The 6644-nt window shown below is 36.0% G+C and overlaps 1 long non-coding RNA gene across 1 annotated transcript; it reads left to right on the forward strand.

Moving 5' to 3' along the window:
- Positions 1-1405: 1405 nt before the first annotated feature.
- On the forward strand, positions 1406-4983 carry LOC18439016 (uncharacterized). Its single transcript, XR_016041728.1, has 2 exons — positions 1406-2275; positions 3279-4983. It is a non-coding gene; the product is annotated as an uncharacterized LOC18439016 (long non-coding RNA).
- The last annotated feature ends 1661 nt before the right edge of the window (positions 4984-6644 follow it).

The following is a 6644-nucleotide window of genomic DNA, read 5'->3' on the forward strand; positions in this document are numbered from 1 at the left end:
TGCAACTGGATACACCATTGTCTCGCAAAATCGTCCGATCTAACCACTAACCATCCGGTTAGATCGGAACCAGTCTGTGGCCGGTTCTGGTTTTGGGTAGTTAGGGTGATCAACTAGTATTTTAAAAAAACATTAAAAAAAATACAGATAAATTCTAAAAAATAAAGAATTTGATTTGTAATACATTTTTAAATTTGTGATAAAGATTAAAAATTATTTTGATCATTAATACTCGCTTTTATATTTTTCCATCTTTTTTTAAAAAAATTAAAAATAGCCCTTAGATAATATAAAATGAGTTAAAATCAATTTTTTTTCATTAATTTTCAACTTCATTTGAATGTGTTATGTTTTAATCATTTTCTACATGCTTTTCATATTTTAGTAGATCTTTTTTGTATTTTTTTTTCAATACTTTTTTGACCGCTCGGGACTTGCCCGATTAAATAAGTTGAATAGGCCGGTTTACTGGTTAAACCGCTTCCAAGCCCATGTCCGGTTAACCGTTCCTGTTCGATTTCACGGTTTTCACATAATAAACTTCACGGTTTTAGTATTCAGTGATTTTCAAAAGAAATCAGACTACGGATCCGATACCGCTCGATCCCTCTGGTATGAATGGTGTGATTTGTGAGTTTGATAGTCATACGGATACAATAAAAATAGCTAAAGAAAAATAAAAATGCTGGAAGAATCATTGCGATTTTAGGGATCAATTGAAGTGAATTCGAGTCACGTTCAAGTCATTTGGATTTGGATCTAGGTCAATAAATTAAAAAAATTCAAAAAAATTTATTTTATATTATGTAGCATATATTTTATACATTTTTTAAATATGTATTATATATATTTTTATGCTAGGATTGACCTAAATCTAACCTTATAGTGTCTATGCCAGACCCAAATTGGGACCTAGACCTGACCTCGGTCGAACCCAATTCATTTGGGTTTGGACCTGACCAGCCGCGTACCAGACCCAAGTCGAGCCGACACACAGTTCCACGTGTCATCCCGACCCAATTCCACCCCTAAAGAGAGACATACACGTTCAAGATCAACCTTTGAGCCTTGAGAATTAATGGATAGAATACCAATCGGAAAGAAATAACAATAATATTCGCGGCCAGGGTTAGTCAAAGGCCCTTTTCTGACCCTTACCGTAAATGGCCACACTAATATTACAAAAAATGACACCAAGGGTAACCCCGTAATTTCACCAAACAACAATCTTAAAAATACAGGCTAACAACGCATACACGTCATTCTCCTATCCTGCGATACACATGCCGGCCCTCCACCACCCCTAATCACAGATCACACCCATCCGTTCAAGAAACAAACGGTTCCACATAAAACAAGTACGAATAAACACTGGCTTATAAGGAAACAAACACATGGAAGAGCCAAAACAAAAGCAGGAAATACTGAGAATTAGAGAGGGAGAGAGAGAGAGAGAGGGGGGGAAATAAAGGAGAAGAGGGTGCATGTAACAGCGGGAGTATATAGAGAGAGAAAGAAGAGGGAGTAGAAGTAGAGAGAAAGCGAGGCAGAGCAGTGCTGCTTATTCCAATGTCGGTGAAGAAGAGCTCTTTCGCCGTCTCTCTAGGCTGCGGTTGCCGAAGTTCAAAGAGCGTCGCCGTGAAGAGGGCCCAACTAGCCGGAAAATCAAAACCACCCACCGGGAAAACCAGTTTCCCGGACAATTGCTCTCATTTTTCCGGCGATACCTCAGTTAGCTCCAATGATTTTCGGAGCGAGACAACGACCAGTTTCTCGGGTCTTCTCAAGGAGCTCGAGGAGCTTGAGCGTAGCGTTGCTGCTTGGCCGGGCAGTTTTCCGGAAGAGAAATGTGGTTCTCGGGCAAGTTTCAGGAGGGCGGAGGCGGTGGTTAGGGTTTCAGAGGATCCTGTGCGTGATTTCAAGAGATCGATGGTGGAGATGATGGTGGAGAAAGGGGTTCTTGGGATAGAGGGGATGAAAGAGGTGGTGGATGCCTTGATAAGTTTGAATGCTCCGGAGCAGCATTGTTTGATACTCCGGGCTTTTATGGAGATTTGGGAGAGTGGAATGAGTGAGGAGTGGTCATGTGGGGATCATAACTGCTTCTCCTAGAAGTGAGTCTCTCTCTCTCATCACCATTGCTCTTTTCTCTCTATTCAAACCACGCATACCAGTTGGTCTCTCTCTGCCCCCATTGTATCTATCGTATGTAATCGTTCTCCATGGTGATTATGGATGATAATTGTCGAACCAGCCCCATGGCGTCTTCTACAAGGTAAACATGGTAGCTGATGCTCTCGCATCTGCTGCGGCGATGCTACTGTTTGGGGTTGTCAACTATCCAATTTTAATTTATTTTTTATCTCATTATCTATCTGACGCAATTGCCCATTTATAAGATTATAAAATAAATATGTTACTCTTTTTTTTTTATTAGTGAGTAACCAAAGGAATCTTCAATTATTCATCGACCAACAAATAAGGAGCAACTCTCCTCATTTACAACTTGGCCTCTTTCTCGTCCCATGTAAAATTTGGATTATAGTTTTGTGATGTATGTGTATTTTGTATTTTGAATTCGATAATGATAGTTAATGCCCCGAATTAGAAAAGATGAAATTAATTCAGGACAATTGGAAGCAATAAAGGGCCAATTTTGGTCCAAATATATTTTGATTTTTCCATTCCAAATTTGGGTTTTCTTCTTTAGAGATTTAAGATGGAGCCCGAAATTTGGACTTATTTTGCTAGCGTTTTAGAAACCAAATTGGTGTGTTGAACCGCTCACCTACAGTTGGAGCTGAACTGCCCAAGCCACCTGAGGTCTTTTGTTTCGGCGTGCGGTTTGCATACGGATGCATCTGTAGGTACAGTGGTAAGATGCACCTACAAATTTCAAATTTTATCATGGTATATAATTTTGATGTCAAATTTTATCATGGTATATAATTTTGATGTGAAATGTTTTCAAGATTATCTCAAAATCTATTTTTATATCTAATTATAAAATTTTAAATTTAAAAAATGGTTAAAATGAAGTACATCTATAAACATATGAAAATCTTGACAATGGACGGTGTAGATAATATGTTGTAAAATGCAGTATTTCTAATACTTAAAATCTTTTTATTTTTCGTAGTCATACATCTCGATGTCGATATGATCAATCAAAAGGTTTTTCAACATTAAAACTTTTCCGATGGATTTTTTAACGGCATTTGTAGTTCTACATTGTAAGGTAGCATCCTTACATAAACTTTTTTCTTCTTTGTGTACAGGGAAGGTCAAAAATAATGGTTTAAAGCCAAGAGCTTTTCAAATTCCAATTGGAGTCATCGATCCGGATGGAATCGGTCCGGACTAATCTGATTTAGGATGGTATGGGTCCTAGCCCAATTTCTACCTAAACCACATCACAACTACACCAACTGAGCTCTCCTGAAAGAACAACCCCAACCCTTTTCTGTCCCCTTTTTTTAAGCTTTTCCGATGTTTTATTAAGTCCTCTCTAAATCATCTCCTTATAATCCCTAATTTTAAATATTTTTCAAAATCACCAATTCAAACCGAACTAGACCTGATCTAGATTTTTAATCCAACAATCAGACACAGATGTGTGGACGAACGATCCATCACACCGATCCGGGTTCTAAACAACTGGCGGGAACCAATGGATAGAGGGGAACTTTGATTTAGACCGATAACCCATAGGTTCTAAGCTAATCGGATGATTTGAGATTTCTAAAACAGTGGTGTGTTGGGCGTTACACACATACAACCCTTGGAAACCTTCAGGTCCTTTTCAATGTCAAATTTCAAATTGCATTCGAAGGAGCTGGGGTTGTGGTGGTAGCACCCCCACACCTTAGTCATCATGGTGTGATGTCCATTCTCACCACTAACACCACTTACTCAAAAAAAAAAAAATTCATATTTGCGTGCATGATATGTTGTTTCAAGTTTTATTTTAGATTAGGAAAACTTTTATATGAGGGTGCGGCTTTAAAGCATCAAATAAATGCACACCTCCAAAATTCATTAAAAGATTTTTGTTTCAATGCCAAAAAATCTTCAAATCGATCTTTTCAACCTTAAGATGTATGGACGTGAAAAAAAATGAATTTTAAATCTTAGAAATAGGGCATCTTGTAATGCATTTTTTGGACCGTCAGTTTTTAAAATTTTCGAATGTGTAGATCTGTTTGATCTACACTATTTTTGAAACTTTAAATTTTATAATTGGAAATGAAAATAAATTTTTAGGCCATCATAAAAATTTTCAACTAGAACATCTTTTGACATTATTTGAAGGCGCTTCTTGCTTTGATTGTTTAAGGCCTGAGCCTTAGACAAACCACACCCAAGGCCTGAGCCTTATACGAACCACACCGTTTATATTACGATAGACTAATAACTGTAGTGTAATTTGGTGAGTCATGTTTGCTATCTAGGGTTTCTGATTGTTTTGATTTAGATTGCAATTCATGAAAATTAGTGGTGGTGGCAATGGCAACAAGATTGTGGTGGTGGTAATAGTGGAGGTGTTGATGGATAAAAAGAAGAAAAGACGAATTAACAAAGAGCTTTTTTTTCAACTAAGAGCCCCAATTGTAATATAGACTTAATCGCCCTTGGGCCCGAAATTACAATCAATAAAAAAAGCCCTTAATTGGTATACCGCCAAATTGCATTACTATCACAATTGTCCAAAATCGAAACGCAAGTTTAATGCTTTGATAAGGATTGGTGTTGCTCAAATGTCCGTGAATATATAAAACAATAATCATTGATGGAGACTTGCAACAAATCATGTCCATAAATGAAATAAAAATTTATGTCAAAACCAGTTTAAGAAAAATCGAATCGGAATTGTTAGTCGGACATGAGCCAGAAGCGGTTACTAAGTACTAACCAATAAACTGGCCGGTCCAACTGACCTAACCGGGCAGTCAAAAAAGGGTGAAAAAAAATACAAACATAAAATCTAATAAAATGTGAAAAGTATATTTAAAGCATGACTAAATAAAGCACATCAAAATGAGCTGAACATTAGTAAAAAAAATGGATTTTAAAAAATCTATTCGTACACAAAGGTATTTTTAAAATTTTCTAAAAAAGATACAAAAATGTAAAACTAAATTTTAATGGCCAAAATAATTTCCAATCTTTGCGAAAATGATAAACATTAACAAAATGAATTACAAACAATAACCTTTTATTTTTTGAGATTTTAAATAATCTTTTTTGAATTTTTTTTAAATACCCAGCCAGTTCACAAAACCTAGTCGAAACCGGAAACCAGGCGGTTAGAATTTAAACCGGCCAACTTTTCCTATACTGGAAGAAACTCACTGGTATTTTGGAACTGATAATTAACCCAATAATAAAGTGAAACCATTTTGTTATGTTTATCGACAAGGGTGGCAACAGGCTAGCATTGGCCCTGGCCAGACCCTTATCCCCATAGTTAGGGCTGCCAACGGGCCATCCCGGAAGCCCGGTAAGGCTCAAGAAATGCTCAGGCCCAGCCCGAAAATATACACGAAAAGCCTGCCCTGTCTGACCATGAAATTCGTTGTTCATGCCTGGACCGCCCGAAGCCCATTAAGGACTTTTGTCGGGCTTTGGCTGGGCCTGACCCGGCCCGGCCAATTAAGAAGCATATTATTATTATTATTATTATTATTATTATTATTATTATTATTATTATTATTATTATTACTAATAATGATATCTCACTCTTCAAGTTTTTCTTATTTGTAGTAAGCCCCAAAAAAAAAAAAAAAAAAATATGCTAAAATATATTTTAGAAACTTTTTGTGGGTTTTTAGACAGAGGTTTCTAGAGGGAGAATGAGTTTTAGAGAGAAAAAGAGAGATTGGGTGGGTTTCTAGAGAGAGAAAATGGGTTTTTAGAGGTAGAAATAGAGATTGTGTTTTAGAGAAAGAAAGATATTCGATTTTTAGAGAGACATTGGGTTTTTAAGGAGAAAATGAGATATTGGATTTTTATATGTAGAGAGAGATATTGGGTTTTAGAGATAGATTGGGTTTTTAGAGAGAAATTGATATGAGTAATGATCGAATGCAACAGTTGTATCATAGTATAATGTAATGGCACTTCTAGAAAACCATGTTTGTAGTATTTATATGACCCCAACTTTTGCACACACACTCTCTTCATCTCAATAATCAATCCTCAAAAAATAAAAGTTCAATTTGAACTCTAGATATGGTCAAAATGAGCCCCTCCAAAAACAAATCTTGACCATTTATTTTATGAATTTCAATATCTTTGCATTTATGAACTCAAAATCATTTTTTCTTCTTTAACATTATTCATCTAATGATAATAAAGCCATCCAAACATTTGGAAACGAAAAAATGCTTCTAAGGCTTGGATCTAAGCATGTCACCAAAATGAACGGCCTATGTTAATTGGGCTAAAAAAATACTTTTTAAGTTGTGTTTCCAAGTTTCTCTTTTTTTGTGATTATTTATTAGAATAAAAAGACTGTATATTTTAAAATTTGGATCAAACAAATGGGCATAAGATAGTTTTTTAAAATTGTTGCATCATATTACTATACAACGATTGCATGAAATCATTACCCGATAGATATTGGTTTTCTGGAGAGAGAGAGA

Source organism: Amborella trichopoda, chromosome 9, assembly GCF_054954075.1.
Source record: "Amborella trichopoda isolate Santa Cruz 75 chromosome 9, AtrichopodaSantaCruz75HAP2 v2.0, whole genome shotgun sequence".
Lineage (NCBI taxonomy): Eukaryota > Viridiplantae > Streptophyta > Magnoliopsida > Amborellales > Amborellaceae > Amborella > Amborella trichopoda.